This window comes from Bombina bombina, chromosome 3 (genome assembly GCF_027579735.1).
Source record: "Bombina bombina isolate aBomBom1 chromosome 3, aBomBom1.pri, whole genome shotgun sequence".
In the NCBI taxonomy this organism is placed as follows: domain Eukaryota; kingdom Metazoa; phylum Chordata; class Amphibia; order Anura; family Bombinatoridae; genus Bombina; species Bombina bombina.
In genome coordinates this window covers 44882547-44909256 of record NC_069501.1, presented here as the reverse complement: position 1 = coordinate 44909256, position 26710 = coordinate 44882547, and the positions used below count along the sequence as shown (strand labels likewise).

The 26710-nt window shown below is 38.9% G+C and overlaps 1 long non-coding RNA gene across 1 annotated transcript in view; it reads left to right on the top strand.

The window, feature by feature from the left end:
* Positions 1-25837, top strand: part of LOC128652849 (uncharacterized) — a 31110-nt gene extending 5273 nt beyond the window's left edge. Inside the window, exon 2 of the long non-coding RNA XR_008401308.1 lies at positions 25367-25837. This is a non-coding gene — a long non-coding RNA (uncharacterized LOC128652849). The remainder of the gene's footprint in view (positions 1-25366) is intronic.
* Positions 25838-26710: the final 873 nt, after the last annotated feature.

The window sequence follows — 26710 nt, the reverse complement described above, 5'->3', positions numbered from 1 at the left end:
ATGGCGTCCCTTCAATTCCGATTGGCTGATAGGATTCTATCAGCCAATCGGAATTAAGGTAGGAAAAATCTGATTGGCTGATTGAATCAGCCAATCAGATTGAAGTTCAATCCGATTGGTTGATCCAATCAGCTAATCAGTTTGAGCTCGCATTCTATTGGCTGATCAGAACACCCAATAGAATGCAAGCTCAATCTGATTGGCTGATTGGATCACGCCCCCTGGATGAAGACTTCTATCGGATGGAAGACCTCTTCAGCGCCGCCTGGATGATGACTTCATCGGATGGAAGACTTCTTCAGCGCCCCTTGGATGATGACTTCTGCCCCTCCGGATCTCCTCTTCGGTTCCATCGGTGGTCGGCTGGCTGAAGACGACTCAAGGTAGGATGATCTTCAGGGGGGTAGTGTTAGGTTTATTTAAGGGGGGTTTGGGTTAGATTAGTGTTATGTTTGTGGTGGGTTTTAATGTTGGGGGGGTTTCTATTTTTATTTTTCAGGCAAAAGAGCAGAATTCTTTTGGGCATGCCCCGCAAAAGACCCTTTTAAGGGCTGGTAAGGTAAAAGAGCTGGTAACTTTTTAATTTAGAATAGGGTAGGGCATTTTTTTATTTTGGGGGGCTTTGTTATTTTATTAGGGGGCTTAGATTAGGTCTAAGTAGCTTAAAATTATTGTAATATTTTTTAAATGTTTGTAACTTATTTTTTTATTTTTTGTAACTTAGTTTATTTAATTTAATTTAATTGTAGTTATTTGTAGGTAATGTATTTAATTAATTTAATGATAGTATAGTGTTAGGTTTAATTGTAACTTAGGTTAGGATTTATTTTACAGGTAATTTTGTATTTCTTTTAGCTAGGTAGTTATTAAATAGTTAATAACTATTTAATAACTATTCTAACTATCTAAAATAAATACAAAGTTACCTGTAAAATAAATATAAATCCTAAAATAGCTACAATATAATTATTATTTATATTGTAGCTATATTAGGGTTTATTTTAAAGGTAATTTTGTATTTCTTTTTGCTAGGTAGTTATTAACTAGTTAATAACTATTTAATAACTATTCTAACTATCTAAAATAAATACAAAGTTAACTGTAAAATAAATATAAATCCTAAAATAGCTACAATATAATTATTATTTATATTGTAGCTATCTTAGGGTTTATTTTACAGGTAAGTATTTAGTTTTAAATAGGAATAATTTATTAAAGTATAGTTTAGTGTTAGGTATAATTGTAACTTAGGTTAGTTTTTATTCTACAGGTAAATTTCTCTTTATTTTAGCTAGGTAGCTATTAAATAGTTAATAACTATTTAATAGCTATTGTACCTAGTTAAAAATAAATTGAAATTTGCCTGTAAAATAAAAATAAATCCTAAAATAGCTACAATATAATTAGTATTTATATTGTAGCTATATTAGGGTTTATTTTAAAGGTACGTATTTAGTTTTATATAGGATTAATTTATTTAATAAGAGAAATATTATTTAGATTTATTTAATTAATATTTAAGTTAGGGGGGTGTTAGGGTTAGTATTAGACTTAGGTTAAGGGGTTAATAATTTTATTACAGTGGTGGCGGTGTAGGGGGGGGCAGGATAGGGGTTAATAACTTTATTATAGGTGGCGACGGTATAGGGGGGGCAGGATAGGGGTTAATAGGTATAATGTAGGTGGCGGCGGGGTCCGGGAGCAGCGGTTTAGGGGTTAACATATTTATTATAGTGGCAATGGGCTCCGGGAGCGGCGGTTTAGGGGGTAATACATTTATTTAGTTGCGGCGGTGTAGTGGGGACAGATTAGGGGTGTTTAGACTCGGGGTACATGTTAGGGTGTTAGGTGCAGACATCTCCCATAGGAATCAATGGGATGTCGGACAGCAGCGAACATGAACTTTCGCTATGGTCTGACTCCCATTGATTCCTATGGGATCCGCCACCTCCAGGGCGGCGGTTTGAAAACCAGGTACGCTGGGCCGGAAAAGTGCCGAGCGTACCTGCTAGTTTTTTGATAACTAGCAAAAGTAGTCAGATTGTGCCGCACTTGTGTGCAAAACATCTGTAGTGACGTAAGAATCGATCTGTGTCGGACTGAGTCCGGCGGATCGAAGCTTACGTCACTAAATTCTACTTTTGCCAGTATCTAGGGCTTGATAACTAAGGCGAATCAGCCTCGCCACAAATACGCTGCGGAATTCCAGCGTATTTTAGGTTGACAGCTTGATAACTAGGGGCCTATATCTCTTTCTCTTGCTCTCTCTTTTTCGCTCTCTCTTTCTCTCTCTTTATCTCTCTATTTCTTTATCTCTATATATTGCTATCTCTATTTCTTTATTTTTCTTTCTCTATATGTCTATTTCTCTCTCTATATTACACTCTCTATCTCTATCTTTCTCTTTTTCTCTCTTTCAATCTTTGTCTTTTACTCTATTTCTCTTGCTCTCTCTATCTCTCTCTCTCTCGCTATCACTCTTTCTTTTTTACTCTCTCTCTCACTCTCTCTCTATTTATTTATCACTCTCTTTAATTATCTCTCTCTTTTTCTCTTTCTCTCTATTTCTATCTATTTATTTATTTGTCTCTCTTTATCTCTCTCTCTGTTTATCTCTCTCCATATATATATATTTCTTTCTCTTTCTTACTTTCTCTCCATCTATTAGTCTATCTTTCTATCTTTATTTATATCTCTCTTTATCCATCACTTTATATATATCTTTTTTCTCTTTATATTCCCTCTTTCTATTTCTATATCTCTTTTTTTTAATTTTCTTTCTCTCTCTCTTTTTCTCTCTCTCTCTATCTCACTTTCTCTTTCACACTTTATCTCTCTTCCTCTCTCTTGTTTTATCTTTATATTTTTCTCTTTCTTTATCTCTCTCTCTTTTTCGATATTTCTCTCTTTTTCTATATCTCTTTATCTTTTAATCTCTCTCTTTCTCTCTCTATTTATCTTTCTCTATCTCTCTTTTTAGCTATCTCTCTTTCTCTTTATCTCTGTCATTCTCTCTCTTTCTATATTTCTATCTCTCTCTCTCTCTCTCTCTCTCTACTTATCTTTTCTCTTTCTATTAATCTTTCTCTCCCTGTATCTTCTCTCTCTCTCTTTCTCTTTCAAATTTTCTCTTTTTCTATCTTTCACTCTCTCTTCATCTTTCTCTCTATATTTCTCTATTTCTCACTCTCTTTCTCTTCTTTCTTTCTCTTTATCTTTTTCTACCTCTCTCTTTTATTTATTTCTCTCTCTATTGTCTCTCTTTTCTCTCTTCTATCTCTCTCGCTCTATCGCTGTCTATCTCTATATTTCTGTCTTTCTCTCTCTCTTTTTATTTATCTTTCAATTCTCACTATCTTTCTCTCTGTCTCTTTATCTTTCTCTGTCTATCTATGTCTCTCTCTCTTTATCTTGCTATATTTATTTTTCTTTCTCTCTTTTTCTCCAACATTGGTGTGTCCGGTCCACGGCGTCATCCTTACTTGTGGGATATTCTCTTCCCCAACAGGAAATGGCAAAGAGTCCCAGCAAAGCTGGTCACATGATCCCTCCTTGGCTCCGCCCACCCCAGTCATTCTCTTTGCCGTTGCACAGGCAACATCTCCACGGAGATGGTTAAGAGTTTTTTGGTGTTTAAATGTAGTTTTTATTCTTCTATCAAGAGTTTGTTATTTTAAAATAGTGCTGGTATGTACTATTTACTCTGAAACAGAAAAGGATGAAGATTTCTGTTTGTAAGAGGAAGATGATTTTAGCAGACAGTAACTAAAATCGATTGCTGTTTCCACATAGGACTGTTGAGATGAAGTAACTTCAGTTGGGGGAAACAGTTAGCAGACTCTTCTGCTTAAGGTATGACTGGCCATATTTCTAACAAGACTTTGTAATGCTGGAAGGCTGTCATTTCCCCTCATGGGGACCGGTAAGCCATTTTCTTAGTCAAAAACAAACAGAATAAAGGGCTTATTATGGGCTAAAAAACTGGTAGACATTTTTATGGGCTAAATCGATTGCTTTATTTGTGCATATTATTCAAATTTAGGCTAACTATTGACATTTATAATCTGGGGAACGTTTATAAAACGGCAGGCACTGTATTGGACACCTTTTTCAGTCAGGGGGCCTTTCTAGTCATAGACTGAGCCTCATTTTCACGCCATTAATGCGCAGTTGTTTTTTGAGAGCAGGGCATGCAGATGCATGTGTGAGGATCTAAGAATCTCTGAAAAAGCTTTTAGAAGGCGTCATTTGGTATCGTATTCCCCTCAGGGCTTGGTTGGGTCTTAGCAAAGACTGTATCTGGGACTGTATAGGGGTTAAATTGAAAAACGGCTCCGGTTCCGTTATTTTAAGGGTTAAAGCTCTGAAATTTGGTGTGCAATATTTTTAAGGCTTTAAGACACTGTGGTGAATTCCTTCATACTTTTTCACATATTCAGTAATAAAGTGTTTTCTGTTTGAAATTTAAAGTGACAGTAACGGTTTTATTTTAAAACGTTTTTTGTGCTTTGTTGACAAGTTTAAGCCTGTTTAACATGTCTGTACCTTCAGATAAGCTATGTTCTATATGTATGAAAGCCAATGTGTCTCCCCATTTAAATTTATGTGATAATTGTGCCATAGCGTCCAAACAAAGTAAGGACAGTACTGACACAAATAATGATATTGCCCAAGATGATTCCTCAAATGAGGGGAGTAAACATGATACTACATCATCTCCTACTGTGTCTACACCAGTTTTTCCCATGCAGGAGGCCCCTAGTACATCTAGTGCGCCAATACTTATTACCATGCAACAATTAAAGGCTGTAATGGATAACTCCATAGCAAATCTTTTATCCAAAATGCCTACTTATCAGAGAAAGAGCGATTGCTCTGTTTTAAACACTGAAGAGCAAGAAGACGCTGATGATAATTGTTCTGTCATACCCTCACACCAATCTGAAGGGGCCATGAGGGAGGTTTTGTCTGAGGGAGAAATTTCAGATTCAGGAAAAATTTCTCATTAAGCTGAACCTGATGTTGTGACATTTAAATTTAAATTAGAACATCTCCGCGCACTACTTAAGGAGGTATTATCTACTCTGGATGATTGTGACAATTTGGTCATTCCAGAGAAATTATGCAAGATGGACAGGTTCCTAGAGGTTCCGGTGCCCCCCGACGCTTTTCCTATACCCAAGCGGGTGGCGGACATAGTAAATAAAGAGTGGGAAAAACCCGGCATACCTTTTGTTCCTCCCCCTATGTTTAAGAAATTATTTCCTATGGTCGACCCCAGAAAGGACTTATGGCAGACAGTCCCCAAGGTCGAGGGGGCAGTTTCTACTCTAAACAAACGCACTACTATTCCTATCGAAGATAGTTGTGCTTTCAAAGATCCTATGGATAAAAAATTGGAGGGTTTGCTTAAAAAGATTTTTGTACAGCAAGGCTACCTTCTACAACCAATTTCATGTATTGTTCCTGTCTCTACGGCAGCGTGGTTCTGGTTCGAGGAACTAGAAAAGTCGCTCAGTAGAGAAACTCCATATGAGGAGGTTATGGACAGAGTTCACGCACTTAAATTGGCTAACTCTTTTATTTTAGATGCCGCTCTGCAATTAGCAAAATTAGCGGCGAAAAATTCAGGGTTTGCTATCGTGGCGCGCAGAGCGCTTTGGCTACTATCTTGGTCAGCGGATGTGTCATCCAAGACAAAATTGCTTAACATTCCTTTCAAAGGTAAAACGTTATTTGGACCTGATTTGAAAGAGATTATTTCAGACATCACTGGGGGAAAGGGCCACGCCCTTCCACAGGATAGGTCTTTGAAGGCTAAAAATAAGCCTAATTTTCGTCCCTTTCGCAGAAATGGACCAGCCTCTAATTCTGCATCCTCTAAGCAAGAGGGTAATGCCTCACAACCCAAACCAGCCTGGAAACCAATGCAAGGCTGGAACAAGGGTAAGCAGGCCAAGAAGCCTGCCACTGCTAACAAAACAGCATGAAGGAGTAGCCCCCGATCCGGGACCGGATCTGGTGGGGGGCAGACTCTCTCTCTTTGCTCAGGCTTGGGCAAGAGATGTTCAGGATCCTTGGGCGCTAGAGATAGTTTCTCAAGGTTATCTTCTGGAATTCAAGGAACTACCCCCAAGGGGAAGGTTCCACAAGTCTCACTTATCCTCAAACCAAATAAAGAGACAGGCATTCTTACATTGTGTAGAAGACCTGTTAAAGATGGGAGTGATACACCCAGTTCCAATAAAGGAACAAGGAATGGGATTTTATTCCAATCTGTTCGTAGTTCCCAAAAAAGAGGGAACGTTCAGACCAATTCTGGATTTGAAGATCCTAAACAAATTCCTCAGGGTACCATCGTTCAAAATGGAAACTATTCGAACGATTCTACCCACCATCCAGGAAGGTCAATTTATGACTACCGTGGATCTAAAGGATGCGTACCTACATATCCCTATCCACAAGGAACATCATCAGTTCCTAAGGTTCGCTTTTCTGGACAAACATTACCAGTTTGTGGCTCTTCCATTCGGATTAGCCACTGCTCCAAGGATTTTCACAAAGGTGCTAGGGTCCCTTCTAGCGGTTCTAAGACCAAGGGGCATTGCAGTAGTACCTTACTTGGATGACATTCTAATACAAGCGTCGTCTCTGTCAAAGGCAAAGGCTCATACGGACATTGTTCTAGCCTTTCTCACATCTCACGGATGGAAAGTGAACAAAGAAAAGAGTTCTCTGTCCCCGTCAACAAGAGTTCCCTTCTTGGGAACAATAATAGATTCCTTAGAAATGAGGATTTTTCTGACAGAGGTCAGAAAATCAAAACTTCTAAGCTCTTGTCAAGTACTTCATTCTGTTCCTCGTCCTTCCATAGCGCAGTGCATGGAAGTAATAGGATTGATGGTTGCAACAATGGACATAGTTCCTTTCGCACAAATTCATCTAAGACCATTACAACTGTGCATGCTCAAACAGTGGAATGGGGATTATACAGACTTGTCTCCAATGATTCAAGTAGATCAAAAGACCAGAGATTCACTCTGTTGGTGGCTGACCCTGGACCATCTGTCCCAGGGAATGAGCTTCCGCAGGCCAGAGTGGGTCATTGTCACGACCGACGCCAGTCTAGTGGGCTGGGGTGCGGTCTGGGAATCCCTGAAAGCTCAGGGTCGATGGTCTCGGGAAGAGTCTCTCCTCCCGATAAACATTCTGGAACTGAGAGCGATATTCAATGCTCTCAGAGCTTGGCCTCAACTAGCAAAGGCCAAATTCATAAGGTTCCAATCAGACAACATGACGACTGTTGCTTATATCAATCATCAAGGGGGAACAAAGAGTTCCCTGGCGATGAAAGAAGTGACCAAAATAATTCAATGGGCAGGGGATCACTCCTGCCACTTGTCTGCGATCCACATCCCAGGAGTGGAAAATTGGGAAGCGGATTTTCTGAGTCGTCAGACATTTCATCCGGGGGAGTGGGAACTCCATCCGGAAATCTTTGCCCAAATAACTCAATTATGGGGCATTCCACACATGGATCTGATGGCGTCTCGTCAGAACTTCAAGGTTCCTTGCTACGGGTCCAGATCCAGGGATCCCAAGGCGACTCTAGTAGATGCACTAGTAGCACCTTGGACTTTCAACCTAGCTTACGTATTCCCACCGTTTCCTCTCATTCCCAGGCTGGTAGCCAGGATCAATCAGGAGAGGGCCTCGGTGATCTTGATAGCTCCTGCGTGGCCACGCAGGACTTGGTATGCAGACCTGGTGAATATGTCATCGGCTCCACCATGGAAGCTACCTTTGAGACAGGACCTTCTTGTTCAAGGTCCATTCGAACACCCAAATCTGGTCTCCCTCCAACTGACGGCTTGGAGATTGAACACTTGATTCTATCAAAGCGTGGGTTTTCAGATTCGGTGATAGATACTCTGGTTCAGGCCAGAAAACCTGTAACTAGAAAAATTTACCATAAAATATGGAAAAAATATATCTGTTGGTGTGAATCCAAAGGATTCCCATGGGACAAGATAAAAATTCCTAAGATTCTATCCTTTCTACAAGAAGGTTTGGAGAAAGGATTATCTGCAAGTTCTCTAAAGGGACAGATCTCTGCTTTATCTGTCTTACTACACAAAAGACTGGCAGCTGTGCCAGATGTTCAAGCATTTGTTCAGGCTCTGGTTAGGATCAAGCCTGTTTACAGACCTTTGACTCCTCCCTGGAGTCTAAATCTAGTTCTTTCAGTTCTTCAAGGGGTTCCGTTTGAACCCTTACATTCCGTAGATATTAAGTTACTATCTTGGAAAGTTTTGTTTTTGGTTGCAATTTCTTCTGCTAGAAGAGTTTCAGAGTTATCTGCTCTGCAGTGTTCTCCTCCTTATCTGGTGTTCCATGCAGATAAGGTGGTTTTGCGTACTAAGCCTGGTTTTCTTCCGAAAGTTGTTTCTAACAAAAATATTAACCAGGAGATAGTTGTACCTTCTTTGTGTCCGAATCCAGTTTCAAAGAAGGAACGTTTGTTACACAATTTGGACGTTGTCCATGCTCTAAAGTTCTATTTAGAGGCTACTAAGGATTTCAGACAAACATCTTCCTTGTTTGTTGTTTATTCTGGTAAAAGGAGAGGTCAAAAAGCGACTTCTACCTCTCTTTCCTTTTGGCTTAAAAGCATTATCCGTTTGGCTTATGAGACTGCCGGACGGCAGCCTCCTGAAAGAATCACAGCTCACTCCACTAGGGCTGTGGCTTCCACATGGGCCTTCAAGAACAAGGCTTCTGTTGACCAGATATGTAAGGCAGCGACTTGGTCTTCTCTGCACACTTTTGCCAAATTTTACAAATTTGATACTTTTGCTTCTTCGGAGGCTATTTTTGGGAGAAAGGTTTTGCAAGCTGTGGTGCCTTCCGTTTAGGTGACCTGATTTGCTCCCTCCCTTCATCCATGTCCTAAAGCTTTGGTATTGGTTCCCACAAGTAAGGATGACGCCGTGGACCGGACACACCAATGTTGGAGAAAACAGAATTTATGCTTACCTGATAAATTACTTTCTCCAACAGTGTGTCCGGTCCACGGCCCGCCCTGGTTTTTTAATCAGGTCTGATGAATTATTTTCTCTAACTACAGTCACCACGGTATCATATGGTTTCTCCTATATATATTTCCTCCTGTCCGTCGGTCGAATGACTGGGGTGGGCGGAGCCTAGGAGGGATCATGTGACCAGCTTTGCTGGGACTCTTTGCCATTTCCTGTTGGGGAAGAGAATATCCCACAAGTAAGGATGACGCCGTGGACCGGACACACCGTTGGAGAAAGTAATTTATCAGGTAAGCATAAATTCTGTTTTTCTCTCTTTTTCTCTCTATTTCTCTCTCTCTCTTTCTCTCTCTTTCACTATTTTGAATTTAATTCTGAATTTTATTTACAGTTACAAGGCACGGCGATGGGGACAACTTTTGCCCCATCATATGCCAATTTATTTATGAGTTCTTTTGAGAATAGATTTATTTGGTCAAATAATCCTTATGTGAAACATCTTATTAGCTATTTCCAATATATTGATGATATTATTATAATTTGGAAAGGCGAGGAACAATCTGTGCATGACTTCATAGAATATATCAACACTAATCCTATGAACCTTAAGTTCACTAGTAATATACAGAATGAAAGCATTGAATTCTTAGATCTGATTTTATATGTTGATAAAGATAATAATATCGCTGTACGCAATTATAGAAAACCTACAGATAAAAATGGTTTCTTAAGTGCCAATAGTGGACATTTGCCCAGGTGGAAACATAATATTCCACTTGGGCAATATCAAAGAATTAGAAGAAACAGTACATATTTGGAAATTTTCGAGAAAGATTCTGAAAATTTAGACTCCAGGTTTAGGGAGAAGGGGTATAAAGAGAGTCTTTTGTCCTCCGTAAAAGAAAAAGTTACCAAAATGGATAGAACCACTATGCTAATGCCCAAAGATAATAATACAAATAGAGGTACAAGACACAACAAAACACTGGATAATAACATTAGGTTCATTACCACCTACAATCAGGGAAGCAAAGATATTGAACACATCCTTAATAAACACTGGGGAATTCTAACTTCAGACCCCATACTTGGGTATACATTACCCAATAAACCAATTGTAACCTATAAGAAGAACCAGGATTTTAAAAACATTTTAGCACCTTCTAAATTTAAAACAATACACAGATCACCACATATAGAGAAAAAACATTGGCTGAGTAGAACAAATGGAACTTGGCCATGTGGTATTAAGAACTGTAATACAGGGAGTGCAGAATTATTAGGCAAGTTGTATTTTTGAGGATTCATTTTATTATTGAACAACAACCATGTTCTCAATGAACCCAAAAAACTCATTAACCCCTTAGTGACCAGACCACTTTTCAATTTGTTGACCATCTGGGACCAAGGCTATTTTTGCATTTCTGCGATGTTTGTGTTTAACTGTAATTTTCCTCTTACTCATTTACTGTACCCACACATATTATATACTGTTTTTCTCGCCATTAAATGGACGTTCTAAAGATATGATTATTTTCATCATATCTTATAATTTACTATAAAAAAAAATATAAAATATGAGGAAAAAATGAAAAAAATGCACTTTTTCTAACTTTGAGCCCCAAAATCTCTTACACATCTACAACCACCATAAAATACCAATGCTAAACAGTTTCTAAATTTTGTCCTGAGTTTATAAATACCCAATGTTTACATGTTCTTTGCTTTTTTTGCAAGTTATAGGGCAATAAGTACAAGTAGCACTTTGCTATTTCAAAACCATGTTTTTTCAAAATTGGCGATAGTTACATTGTAACACCAATATCTGTCATGAATCCCTGAATAACCCTTCAAATGTATATATTTTTTAAAAGAAGACAACCTAAGGTATTAAACTTGGGGTATTTTGACTTTTTTCATGCAACCATTTTACCACCAATCTATGCCAAAGTTTGGGGGGGGGGGAAAAATAATTTGATTTTTTGACAAAATAGCAATTTAAGAATACATTTACTGATAATATTAAGGGTTACTGCCAAATAACACCCTCATATGTCTTCAGCAGCATCTCCTGGGTACAGTGATACCACCCATGTATAGGTGTGTCGGGTTCTCGGGGGGCTAAAAGCTCTTATTTTTAGGGAGCGCATTCCAGTTTTTCAACTTGGAATTTTCACATCGGTCATCATGCACCCATGTCCTATTTGGGACATTTCTGAAGCTGGTCAATGGAATTTACCCCCATCAAACCATATATTTTTGAAAAGTAGACACCCTAGGGTATTTCAAATGCTTGTATTTTAACACTTTCCATGCACTAATTCAACCATCAGTCTTTGTCAAACTTTTGGGTAGTCATTATTTTGTGTTATTTTTCACACACATTGTACTTTAGGCATGGATTCTCAGTTCCTGTTATGTGTTACTGCCAAAAAACACCTCAATATGTGTTCAACAACATCTCCTGAGTACAGTGATACCACCCATGTATAGGTGTGTCGGGTTCTCTGGGGGCTAAAAGGCCTTAATTTTAGGAAGCGCATTCCAGTTTTTCAACTTGGAATTTTCACATCGGTCATCATGCACCCATGTCCTATTTGGGACATTTCTGAAGCTGGTCAATGGAATTTACCCCCATCAAACCATATATTTTTGAAAAGTAGACACCCTAGGGTATTTCAAATGCTTGTATTTTAACACTTTCCATGCACTAATTCAACCACCAGTCTTTGTCAAACATTTGGGTAGTCATTATTTTGTGTTATTTTTCACACACATTGTACTTTAGGCATGGATTCTCAGTTCCTGTTATGTGTTACTGCCAAAAAACACCTCAATATGTGTTCAACAACATCTCCTGAGTACAGTGATACCACCCATGTATAGGTGTGTCGGGTTCTCTGGGGGCTAAAAGGCCTTAATTTTAGGAAGCGCATTCCAGTTTTTCAACTTGGAATTTTCACATCGGTCATCATGCACCCATGTCCTATTTGGGACATTTCTGAAGCTGGTCAATGGAATTTACCCCCATCAAACCATATATTTTTGAAAAGTAGACACCCTAGGGTATTTCAAATGCTGGTATTTTAACACTTTCCATGCACTAATTCAACCACCAGTCTTTGTCAAACTTTTGGGTAGTCATTTTTTTGTGTTATTTTTCACACACATTGTATTTTAGGCATGGATTCTCAGTTCCTGTTATGTGTTACTGCCAAAAAGCACCTCAATATGTGTTCAACAACATCTCCTGAGTACAGTGATACCACCTATGTATAGGTGTGTTGGGTTCTCTGGGGGCTAGAAGGCCTTATTTTTAGGAAGCGCATTCCAGTTTTTCAACTTGGAATTTTCACATCGGTCATCATGCACCCATGTCCTATTTGGGACATTTCTGAAGCCGGTCAATGAAATTTACCCCCATAAAACCATATATTTTTGAGAAGTAGACCCCCTAGGGTATTTGAAATGCTGGTATTTTCACACTTTCCATGAACTTATTTAACCACCAGTCTTTGTCAAACTTTTGGGTAGTCATTTTTTTTTTGTTATTTTTCACACACATTGTACTTTAGGCATGGATTCTCAGTTCCTGTTATGTGTTACTGCCAAAAAACACCTCAATATGTGTTCAACAACATCTCCTGAGTACAGTGATACCACCCATGTATAGGTGTGTTGGGTTCTCTGGGGGCTAGAAGGCCTTATTTTTAGGAAGCGCATTCCAGTTTTTCAACTTGGAATTTTCACATCGGTCATCATGCACCCATGTCCTATTTGGGACATTTCTGAAGCCGGTCAATGAAATTTACCCCCATAAAACCATATATTTTTGAGAAGTAGACCCCCTAGGGTATTTGAAATGCTGGTATTTTCACACTTTCCATGAACTTATTTAACCACCAGTCTTTGTCAAACATTTGGGTAGTCATTATTTTGTGTTATTTTTCACACACATTGTACTTTAGGCATGGATTCTCAGTTCCTGTTATGTGTTACTGCCAAAAAACACCTCAATATGTGTTCAACAACATCTCCTGAGTACAGTGATACCACCCATGTATAGGTGTGTCGGGTTCTCTGGGGGCTAAAAGGCCTTAATTTTAGGAAGCGCATTCCAGTTTTTCAACTTGGAATTTTCACATCGGTCATCATGCACCCATGTCCTATTTGGGACATTTCTGAAGCTGGCCAATGGAATTTACCCCCATCAAACCATATATTTTTGAAAAGTAGACACCCTAGGGTATTTCAAATGCTGGTATTTTAACACTTTCCATGCACTAATTCAACCACCAGTCTTTGTCAAACTTTTGGGTAGTCATTTTTTTGTGTTATTTTTCACACACATTGTATTTTAGGCATGGATTCTCAGTTCCTGTTATGTGTTACTGCCAAAAAGCACCTCAATATGTGTTCAACAACATCTCCTGAGTACAGTGATACCACCTATGTATAGGTGTGTTGGGTTCTCTGGGGGCTAGAAGGCCTTATTTTTAGGAAGCGCATTCCAGTTTTTCAACTTGGAATTTTCACATCGGTCATCATGCACCCATGTCCTATTTGGGACATTTCTGAAGCCGGTCAATGAAATTTACCCCCATAAAACCATATATTTTTGAGAAGTAGACCCCCTAGGGTATTTGAAATGCTGGTATTTTCACACTTTCCATGAACTTATTTAACCACCAGTCTTTGTCAAACTTTTGGGTAGTCATTTTTTTGTGTTATTTTTCACACACATTGTACTTTAGGCATGGATTCTCAGTTCCTGTTATGTGTTACTGCCAAAAAACACCTCAATATGTGTTCAACAACATCTCCTGAGTACAGTGATACCACCCATGTATAGGTGTGTTGGGTTCTCTGGGGGCTAGAAGGCCTTATTTTTAGGAAGCGCATTCCAGTTTTTCAACTTGGAATTTTCACATCGGTCATCATGCACCCATGTCCTATTTGGGACATTTCTGAAGCCGGTCAATGAAATTTACCCCCATAAAACCATATATTTTTGAGAAGTAGACCCCCTAGGGTATTTGAAATGCTGGTATTTTCACACTTTCCATGAACTTATTTAACCACCAGTCTTTGTCAAACATTTGGGTAGTCATTATTTTGTGTTATTTTTCACACACATTGTATTTTAGGCATGGATTCTCAGTTCCTGTTATGTGTTACTGCCAAAAAGCACCTCAATATGTGTTCAACAACATCTCCTGAGTACAGTGATACCACCTATGTATAGGTGTGTTGGGTTCTCTGGGGGCTAGAAGGCCTTATTTTTAGGAAGCGCATTCCAGTTTTTCAACTTGGAATTTTCACATCGGTCATCATGCACCCATGTCCTATTTGGGACATTTCTGAAGCCGGTCAATGAAATTTACCCCCATAAAACCATATATTTTTGAGAAGTAGACCCCCTAGGGTATTTGAAATGCTGGTATTTTCACACTTTCCATGAACTTATTTAACCACCAGTCTTTGTCAAACTTTTGGGTAGTCATTTTTTTGTGTTATTTTTCACACACATTGTACTTTAGGCATGGATTCTCAGTTCCTGTTATGTGTTACTGCCAAAAAACACCTCAATATGTGTTCAACAACATCTCCTGAGTACAGTGATACCACCCATGTATAGGTGTGTTGGGTTCTCTGGGGGCTAGAAGGCCTTATTTTTAGGAAGCGCATTCCAGTTTTTCAACTTGGAATTTTCACATCGGTCATCATGCACCCATGTCCTATTTGGGACATTTCTGAAGCCGGTCAATGAAATTTACCCCCATAAAACCATATATTTTTGAGAAGTAGACCCCCTAGGGTATTTGAAATGCTGGTATTTTCACACTTTCCATGAACTTATTTAACCACCAGTCTTTGTCAAACTTTTGGGTAGTCATTTTTTTGTGTTATTTTTCACACACATTGTACTTTAGGCATGGATTCTCAGTTCCTGTTATGTGTTACTGCCAAAAAACACCTCAATATGTGTTCAACAACATCTCCTGAGTACAGTGATACCACCCATGTATAGGTGTGTTGGGTTCTCTGGGGGCTAGAAGGCCTTATTTTTAGGAAGCGCATTCCAGTTTTTCAACTTGGAATTTTCACATCGGTCATCATGCACCCATGTCCTATTTGGGATATTTCTGAAGCCAGTCAATGAAATTTACCCCCATAAAACCATATATTTTTGAGAAGTAGACCCCCTAGGGTATTTGAAATGCTGGTATTTTCACACTTTCCATGAACTTATTTAACCACCAGTCTTTGTCAAACTTTTGGGTAGTCATTTTTTTGTGTTATTTTTCACACACATTGTACTTTAGGCATGGATTCTCAGTTCCTGTTATGTGTTACTGCCAAAAAACACCTCAATATGTGTTCAACAACATCTCCTGAGTACAGTGATACCACCCATGTATAGGTGTGTTGGGTTCTCTGGGGGCTAGAAGGCCTTATTTTTAGGAAGCGCATTCCATTTTTTACACTTCCCATTTTCACATCCCATGCACCCATGTTCTATTTAAGACATTTCTGAAGCCGGCCAATGTAATTTACCCCCATAAAACCATATATTTTTGAAAAGTAGACATCCTAGGGTATTTCAAATGCAGGTGTTTTAACACTTTCCATACACTAATTAAACCACTAGTCTTTGTCAAACTATTGGGCATTCATTTCTTTGTGTTATTTTTCACATACATTGTACTTTAGACATGGATTCACAGCTCCTGTTATGTGTTACTACCAAAGAAGACACCAATATGTGGTCACCAACATCTCCTGAGTTCAGTGATACCACCTATGCATATGTTTGGTGGCTTGTTTGGGCGGTGCAATGCCAAATGTCTGACATGTGTTTGTGATTTTTTTTCACATTTAACATATTTTCTTTGCCTATCGTCTTTTTTGGGGGTCTTTTAACATACCCCAATTTATTTGTTTTCCATAAATGTGATTATATTTAAAAGTTGACCCCCCAAGGTATTATACATGGAGTGGTTTGATGACTTTGATGCAACCGTTTTAGCCCAAAAAATTGGAGAAAGTATATGGTGGTAATTTTTCAATTTTCATTGTTACAGACACATTGCTTTTTTACTATGATTTGGGAGAGACTGTTGTAAGTTATTGCAAAAGAATACTTCAGGTTGTTTTCTGCAAGGCACCCTGAGTACACCTATGCCCCCCATGCATAGGTTTGCCAGGATTTTGGGAAGGTTATGTTACATGATTTTAGTTATTAAAAATGAGAGTATTTCTTCTGATAGGCCTATCTTTAGTTTGGGGCCTATCACATACCCCACTTTTATTTATTGCATTCAAAGTGTATATTTTTTAAATGTTGACACCCCAAGGTATTGTATATGGTGTGCTTTGATGCCTTTGAAGCAACCGTTTTAGCCCAAAAAATTGGAGAAAGTATATGGTGGTAATTTTTAAATTTTCATTTTTACAGACACATTGCTTTTTGACTATGATTTAGGAGAGATTGTTGTAAGTTATTGCAAAAGAATACTTCAGGTTGTTTTCTGCAAGGCACCCTGAGTACACCTATGCCCCCCATGCATAGGTTTGCCAGGATTTTGGGAAGGTTATGTTACAATTTTATGACTTGTGATTTTAGTTATTAAAAATGAGAGTATTTCTTCTGATAGGCCTATCTTTAGTTTGGGGCCTATCGCATACCCCACTTTTATTTATTGCATTCAAAGTGTATATTTTTTAAATGTTGACACCCCAAGGTATTGTATATGGTGTGCTTTGATGCCTTTGAAGCAACCGTTTTAGCCCAAAAAATTGGAGAAAGTGTATGGTGGTAATTTTTCAATTTTCATTTTTACAGACACATTGCTTTTTGACTATAATTTAGGAGAGACTGTTGTAAGTTATTACAAAAACATACTTCAGGTTGTTTTCTGCAAGGCACCCTGAGAACACCTATGTCCCCCATGCATAGGTTTGACAGGGGTTTTGGTTTAAAGAAAACAGGCCCAATTTTAGAAAAAAATAGAGTAGTGAAATGTAAAAATCTAGCACAGTAAAAGTAAAAAAAACAAAAAAAAATCTAACTGTAAACATAACCAAAAAAAAATATATATATATATATGTAACAGCAAATGTATTTATTTTTTTAAAAATTGACCATTGTATGGTACCGCTTGAAGCAGTCCCCAATGCAGAGTGCAGGCTGTCCAGGGCAATCAGGACAGTAATATATGGTGTCCCTTCTCTTCCCCCTCTTGGTACAGACTCTGCATTTTTTTTGTGGTTTCTGCTTTGTGGCAGTAAGGGGGATTTTAAAAATAAAATGGGTAGCCCCAATTCTGCTCTCTCCCATCACCGCCCGGGGAGCAGGTGCATCATGGTACAAAATCCCCGTAATAATCTGGAGCTGAAACTGTAAAAAAGTCTTTTTAACTCTGGGGTTTGCTTTTTTGAACAACAAAAAAGCGTTGTGGGTTGCAATCTGCATTAGGTAAATTGCAACCTTTTTGTACCAGGCCCTTGTCTTCCGCATAATTAGGTAGGGCTGCAGCAGCTGATCAGCCAGATCAACCCCACCCATATGCCGGTTATAAGATGCACACTGGCTTCCTTATGATCTCAGCTCTGCCACGTACAGAAACCGCCACCGTCCTCTCTGTGTGGATGGTGGTAAGAAGGTATACATCCTTCTTGTCTCTGTACTTCAGTGCCAACAGCTCCTCTTGGCGCAGAGCTGAGGTCTCCCCCCCTTCGTAGCCGGGTGCGTACAAGCTGTCCTGGGAAACCTGCGCGGTTCTTTTTAATTGTACCGCAAGCTACTGTATCAAAGCAATACAGTAGCTTGAACAAAAGGACACTTGTATAAAAATTGTCTAAGTACAAGTGATACCCTTTGTTCATTAGGGGTAATATCAGGTCCCAGACAATCTTGCCAGTGGTTCCCATATGTTCTGGGCAACCTGGAGGGTCAAGGTGGCTATCCTTTCCCTCATACACCCGGAAGGCCTGAGCAGGGCCGCCATCAGGGGGTGACAGGGGTGACTCCTGTCAGGGGCCCAATGGGCCAGGGGGGCCCCATGAGGCAAGAACTAAAAAAAAAAAATTTTTTTTTTTTTTTTTTTTTTTTTTACATTTTGGCAGCCACCAGTGGGTACTACAGCAGAGTGCTAATTGAGCATGGGAATTGTTATTACAAGGAGTAAAGTATTAGCATTTGAGAGGATTTCTGAGTGTGCACTAAACCACTATGCACATAAACATTGTCTGTTCTTTTTTAGGACATTGTGACCTTACTACTAATTATTCACATCTTTCTACAAACTTTGAGACTAACAAGACCTTTCCGGAAGTCACCAATCCACCATTTAACCTTTAAATTATTGTTTAGGCTGTTCAGGGCCCTTCCTTTCAGCCACTGCATGCTGTTGTCATCATTTAGTTGGCATCTTCCTTTGCAAAAAATATAATCAGAACTCCATATTTTGTTTCACAAAACTGTAGTTTACCTCATTACTTGTCAGGTCAACGTAAACAAGTGCTGAGTGTCTGTGTCTGAGTGCGTTTCTTTGCATGTCTGCTAGAATGTCTATATGTGAATCCTTATGTGTGAGTGTGTGTGTGTGTTTCAGTGTATGAGTGTGTTTGTGTGTGTGTATGTTACTACCTTTACAACAATTCCAATTTAAATAGACACTTAAGAATAAAGTGCATATACGTTTTAGTCACTTGGTCAAAAATTGCACGTCAAAGGAGGGGGGGGGCCCTGATCAATGGTTAAGTCAGGGGCCCCAAAATTTCTAGTGGCGGCCCTGGGCCTGAGTATACCCAGTCTCGCTGTCACAGAGCTTATACACCTTTACCCCATATCTGGAGCGTTTGGAAGGAATATACTGCTTGAATCCCAGCCTTCCCTTATACTTCATTAGGGATTCATCAACGCATATATTCCTTCCAGGTGTATAAGCCTCTGCAAACCTGGCAGAAAAGTGGGTTATCAGGGGGCGGATTTTATACAGCCTGTCAAATTGGGGATGCTCCCTAGGGGGGCACAGGCTGTTGTCGCTGAAGTGCATGAAATGCAGAATCATTTCATACCTCTTTCTCGACATAGTCTGGGAGAAAATGGGGGTAGAGCAGATGGGGCTAGTACTCCAGTAGGAGCGAATGGAGGGTTTCTTTATGATGCCCATCAGCATAGTCAATGCCCAGAATTTTTTGAATTCTGGCACATTGATGGGGGCCCATTGCTGCTTTGCCAAATATGTTCCAGGCTTTGCAGCACGGAACTGATGGGCATATAAATTAGTTTGGGCGACAATGTTCCCCAATATATCATCGCCCAGAAACACTTCCAGAAACTGCTGGGGGCTAAAACCTGCCACATCTATATTTATGCCAGCATTTGCTGTGAAGGGTGGGATATCTGGCCTCTGGAGATGAGGCGTTACCCACTCTTCAGCAGCAATGGCAGCAACACGCCTCCTTCTGGCAGGGGGGCTAGCAGCCACAGATACATCACTATCAGTTGAGACTGCATCTAGTGATGTATCTGAGCACATGGCAGGGTCAAAATTGGGGTCTGAGTCAGAAATAGAGGCATCTGACTCTGACGCAAGGATGGCATACGCCTCCTCAGCACTATATCTTTTCTGTGACATTTTTGTATCTGTCACAGAAAACAATTACTAAAAAAAATTAAATTAACTAAATTAATTAACTAAATTAACTAGCAAAAAAGTACAGCTATGCTACTGCCAGTGATTTATAGCGATCACTGGCAAGCTAGGGGTTAATGGCTCTGAAAATTAAATTAAATTAACTAAATGTTTCTGAAAAGAGCCTTTGGGTTTTTAAAAAATTACAACAACAAAATTAACCCCTAAAAAAAATGCACAGACAGCAAAAAAGTACAGCTATGCAACTGCCAGTGATTTATAGCGATCACTGGCAAGCTAGGGGTTAATGGCTCTGAAAATTAAATTAAATTAACTAAATTAATTAACTAAATTAACTAGCAAAAAAGTACAGCTATGCTACTGCCAGTGATTTATAGCGATCACTGGCAAGCTAGGGGTTAATGGCTCTGAAAATTAAATTAAATTAACTAAATGTTTCTGAAAAGAGCCTTTGGGTTTTTAAAAAATTACAACAACAAAATTAACCCCTAAAAAAATGCACAGACAGCAAAAAAGTACAGCTATGCAACTGCCAGTGATTTATAGCGATCACTGGCAAGCTAGGGGTTAATGGCTCTGAAAATTAAATTAAATTAACTAAATGTTTCTGAAAAGAGCCTTTGGGTTTTTAAAAAATTACAACAACAAAATTAACCCCTAAAAAAATGCACAGACAGCAAAATGCAGCAAAAAAAAAGTGCACCTATGCTACTGCCAGTGATATATAGTGATCACTGGCAAGCTAGGGGTTAATGGCTCTGAAAATTAAATTAAATTAACTAAATGTTTCTGAAAAGAGCCTTTGGGTTTTTAAAAAATTACAACAACAAAATTAACCCCTAAAAAAATGCACAGACAGCAAAATGCAGCAAAAAAAAAGTGCACCTATGTTACTGCCAGTGATATATAGTGATCACTGGCAAGCTAGGGGTTAATGGCTCTGAAAAGAGCCTTTGGTTCTATATTTTTTAACAAATAAAAGAAATAAATCTCTCTCTCTGCTAAATACAGGTCTCTCTCTCTCTCCAACAAAATGGCAAGTGAGGAGAGGGAGGGAGATCCACACTGATCATAGTCAATATTTACAAATATTGACATGATCAGACAAATGGGGTATTTTATTATTATTTTTTTTTAGGGTGGGAGGCTCAGATTGGGTGACCCTAGCTTGCCCCTATGATGATGCAGGCTAGGGACACCCCCAGAGGCCCCATGATGCACTGGGCATCGCCATCTTGGATGCCTAGTGAAGGGGGAGGGGGGGGGGCTATTTAGGGCTTTTTTTTATTTTAATCGTTTTTTTTTTTTTTATTTTTTTACTTTTATTTTACAACTAACTAAGTGCCTTGACCCACCGAGGCACTTAGCACACAAGCAGAGCATCGGAAGCGTGTCCGATCGCTTCCGATGCTCTGAAACACTGCCGGGCTCCACGTGGAGCGAAACCGGAAGTGATCACTCGTGGGGGAGTGATCAATCCGGTCCCGGCACTCGGGAACAGTATTGCAGGATGCCTAGACATCAAGGCAAGCCTGCAATACTGTTAGAGCAGCTGGAAGCGATTTCGATCGCTTCCAGTGCTCTGTTAAACCGACGACGTATGCCATACGTCCTCGGTCGTTAAGTGCTTTTTTTTTGAGGACGTATGGCATACGTCGTCGGTCGTTAAGGGGTTAATAACAAAGCTGAATAGTTTTGGAAGTAGTTTTTAGTTTCTTTTTAGTTATAGCTATTTTAGGGGGATATCTGTGTGTTCAGGTGACTATTACTGTGCATAATTATTAGGCAACTTAACAAAAAACAAATATATACCCATTTCAATTATTTATTTTTACCAGTGAAACCAATATAACATCTCAACATTCACAAATATACATTTCTGACATTCAAAAACAAAACAAAAACAAATCAGTGACCAATATAGCCACCTTTCTTTGCAAGGACACTCAAAAGCCTGCCATCCATGGATTCTGTCAGTGTTTTGATCTGTTCACCATCAACATTGCGTGCAGCAGCAACCACAGCCTCCCAGACACTGTTCAGAGAGGTGTACTGTTTTCCCTCCTTGTAAATCTCACATTTGATGATGGACCACAGGTTCTCAATGGGGTTCAGATCAGGTGAACAAGGAGGCCATGTCATTAGATTTTCTTCTTTTATACCCTTTCTTGCCAGCCACGCTGTGGAGTACTTGGACGCATGTGATGGAGCATTGTCCTGCATGAAAATCATTTTTTTCTTGAAGGATGCAGACTTCTTCCTGTACCACTGCTTGAAGAAGGTGTCTTCCAGAAACTGGCAGTAGGACTGGGAGTTGAGCTTGACTCCATCCTCAACCCGAAAAGGCCCCACAAGCTCATATTTGATGATACCAGCCCAAACCAGTACTCCACCTCCACCTTGCTGGCGTCTGAGTCGGACTGGAGCTCTCTGCCCTTTACCAATCCAGCCACGGGCCCATCCATCTGGCCCATCAAGACTCACTCTCATTTCATCAGTCCATAAATCCTTAGAAAAATCAGTCTTGAGATATTTCTTGGCCCAGTCTTGACGTTTCAGCTTGTGTGTCTTGTTCAGTGGTGGTCGTCTTTCAGCCTTTCTTACCATGGCCATGTCTCTGAGTATTGCACACCTTGTGCTTTTGGGCACTCCAGTGATGTTGCAGCTCTGAAATATGGCCAAACTGGTGGCAAGTGGCATCTTGGCAGCTGCACGCTTGACTTTTCTCAGTTCATGGGCAGTTATTTTGCGCCTTGGTTTTTCCACACGCTTCTTGCGACCCTGTTGACTATTTTGAATGAAACGCTTGATTGTTCGATGATCACGCTTCAGAAGCTTTGCAATTTTAAGAGTGCTGCATCCCTCTGCAAGATATCTCACTATTTTTGACTTTTCTGAGCCTGTCAAGTCCTTCTTTTGACCCATTTTGCCAAAGGAAAGGAAGTTGCCTAATAATTATGCACACCTGATATAGGGTGTTGATGTCATTAGACCACACCCCTTCTCATTACAGAGATGCACATCACCTAATATGCTTAATTGGTAGTAGGCTTTCGAGCCTATACAGCTTGGAGTAAGACAACATGCATAAAGAGGATGATGTGGTCAAAATACTAATTTGCCTAATAATTCTGCACTCCCTGTATGTGTAATAAGATTATTAGAGGGGATTCTTTTAATGATCTCAATAATTCAAAGACCTTTAAAGTTAAATACCAATTCACTTGTAAATCCACTTTTGTGGTATATCTACTAATATGCAATTGCCAATATTATTATATAGGGCGTACCAAAAGACTTATTAGAAATAGGTTCAATGAACATTTTAACAATATAAAAAATAAAGTAGAAAATCATAGCGTCCCCCTTCATTTTTTAAATCATCATGGAGCAGATCCACTGGGATTAAAAATTATGATACTTGATTGGATACCTCCCAATAGTTCTAAGAACAGGCTTAGAAGTCTTAGACAACGTGAAACGTTCTGGATTCACGAATTACAGACCCTAAATAACATTAATGATAAAGGTCTGAATATAGACCTGGATCTACAAGCATTCATGTGATATTATTATATATTTTTAATTTTTAATATTGTGAAAATATATATATTTTTAATATAGCTATATTAATTCATACATAAATTTTTCAACTAGTATTTTTTTATCAATTGCTTTTAATTAGCCAGCTAAAATCATATTTATAAACAGCTTTTAAAATTTTTAAAATGAATATCAAATTTCTTGTTTCTCATAATATATAAAACATAATTTATGTAAGAACTTACCTGATAAATTCATTTCTTTCATATTAACAAGAGTCCATGAGCTAGTGACGTATGGGATATACATTCCTACCAGGAGGGGCAAAGTTTCCCAAACCTTAAAATGCCTATAAATACACCCCTCACCACACCCACAAATCAGTTTAACGAATAGCCAAGAAGTGGGGTGATAAGAAAAAAAGTGCGAACCATATAAAATAAGGAATTGGAATAATTGTGCTTTATACAAAAAAATCATAACCACCACAAAAAAGGGTGGGCCTCATGGACTCTTGTTAATATGAAAGAAATGAATTTATCAGGTAAGTTCTTACATAAATTATGTTTTCTTTCATGTAATTAACAAGAGTCCATGAGCTAGTGACGTATGGGATAATGACTACCCAAGATGTGGATCTTTCCACACAAGAGTCACTAGAGAGGGAGGGATAAAATAAAGACAGCCAATTCCTGCTGAAAATAATCCACACCCAAAATAAAGTTTAACAAAAAACATAAGCAGAAGATTCAAACTGAAACCGCTGCCTGAAGAACTTTTCTACCAAAAACTGCTTCAGAAGAAGAAAACACATCAAAATGGTAGAATTTAGTAAAAGTATGCAAAGAGGACCAAGTTGCTGCTTTGCAGATCTGGTCAACCGAAGCTTCATTCCTGAACACCCAGGAAGTAGATACTGACCTAGTAGAATGAGCTGTAATTCTCTGAGGCGGAATTTTACCCGACTCAACATAGGCAAGATGAATTAAAGATTTCAACCAAGATGCCAAAGAAATGGCAGAAGCTTTCTGGCCTTTCCTAGAACCGGAAAAGATAACAAATAGACTAGAAGTCTTACGGAAAGATTTCGTAGCTTCAACATAATATTTCAAAGCTCTAACAACATCCAAAGAATGCAATGATTTCTCCTTAGAATTCTTAGGATTAGGACATAATGAAGGAACCACAATTTCTCTACTAATGTTGTTGATTGAAGGTAAGAAAAAATATGATAATTTAAAGCATAATCCCAAATATGAAACTGACTGTCTGGAAATAAGGAAAGTTGAACATTCTGAGTCAAGGCAAATAAATGTTTGAATACATATATTTAGAACTTTATAAATAAAGTGCCCAACCATAGCTTAGAGTGTCACAGAAAATAAGACTTACTTACCCCAGGACACTCATCTACATGTTTGTAGAAAGCCAAACCAGTACTGAAACGAGAATCAGTAGAGGAAATGGTAAATATAAGAGTATATCGTCGATCTGAAAAGGGAGGTAAGAGATGAATCTCTACGACCGATAACAGAGAACCTTATGAAATAGATCCCGTAGAAGGAGATCACTGCATTCAATAGGCAATACTCTCTTCACATCCCTCTGACATTCACTGCACGCTGAGAGGAAAACCGGGCTCCAACTTGCTGCGGAGCGCATATCAACGTAGAATCTAGCACAAACTTACTTCACCACCTCCCTTGGAGGCAAAGTTTGTAAAACTGATTTGTGGGTGTGGTGAGGGGTGTATTTATAGGCATTTTAAGGTTTGGGAAACTTTGCCCCTCCTGGTAGGAATGTATATCCCATACGTCACTAGCTCATGGACTCTTGTTAATTACATGAAAGAAATATAAATATATGTATCCTTTTGTTTGAGTTTGTTAATTCTCCATGCTCCATTCCTATATATCTTATTATCAATATTGAGATTTTTAGAATAAAGGTTTTAAACTTCGTTATAAATATACTTTATATTACGTATACCCGAATACGAATAATTAGCTGTTTTGATAGTAATCGTCCAAATAATTGTTTTCTCTCTGATGTGATGATATGTAACTATGTAACTATATAATCTGTTATTTATTATATAATTTTTTCCTATATTTCTAATAGCGTTAATGAACTTTAACTATTGGCCCATATTATATGGGAGCTGTCTGGACAATCAGCCAATCACAACGGAACACCAAAGGCAAGCGTCAGTCCAATGAGAATCTGAGAAGCTAAGGGCGCGCTTTTGCTAGAACTTTTAAACTACCAACCATCGGAACAAACACATCCTCTTTAGAAAGTCAAGCCGGAGCTTGACGAAACGCATAGAGGTCCTTGGTCACCTTCACCCGCCTCAGTTAGAAGATACTGGCTCAGCTACGGGAAACTCCCTTGCACCTGTCGTGAGATCCTGAAACTTTCCGGAGAGTGTAGGAAGGAAATCACAGACTGCTTTAACACCGGAGACATACACTGATGCTGGCGAATCGGACTGTGGTGATATGATTGTGCCTGTTTTTAACTTATATCTTGTACGTGCATTACTAGCACTGGTTTTTAATTGAATGTTAAATTAAAACATTATTACCCTTAGAGTGGGTTGCGCTCTCTTTCTTTTCATATCTTTGCAGTGTGTCGTAATATCAGGAGCACAGCCCTGATCGTTCTTTGAGAGCAGCACCCACCAGTCTACCTGCAATACCTGGGAAGTACAATACTTAAATGTACCTCTGATAATCTTTGGCAATTTTTGATGTTTATAACACCTATGTTTGTATGTTAAAAGTGTTCATTCATATTGACTGAGTTTTTACTTGGGATTCTACATTTCCCTCATACACTTATATTTTATGTTTGAATACACTATCATCTGAGCAAATTGCTTTATACAATACCACACCTCCTGCCTATTTTAATAGATATAGTAACGTTGTTATATCTATCACTCTGTGCAAAGAAGCGCAGCTTATACGTTGCTAATTGTATGTTTCACTTGCTGTCTCTGTTTTTCTCTATCTCTTTATCTCTATCACTATTTTTTTTTTCTATCTCTATTTCATTATCTTTATTTCTTTCTATTTATCTTTCTATCTATCTTTTTTATCTATATATATTTCAATCTCTTTCTCTTGATCTCTCTATTTGTCTCTCTATCTGTATTACTCTATCTTTCTATCTCTCTCTTTACTTTTCTCTCTCTTGATCTATAATTCTCTATTTCACTCTCTGGCCTCTAGTTATGAAGCTCCGTACGTACCTGCCTTCGCCGGCCCCAATACGTTTGCCTAAGTTCGCCTCACATCGCCGCCGCGGACCTGAATACATTTGCAAAAGTTATCAAAAAAGCTGTCAAAAAGCCGTGCACCAAGTACGGGGCGATGAGCAACGGACTGTGATAGTTATCACTCATCCGATCTCGCTGCTCTTCGGCTTTTTTACAGCTTTATTGATAAGCTGTCACTAAGC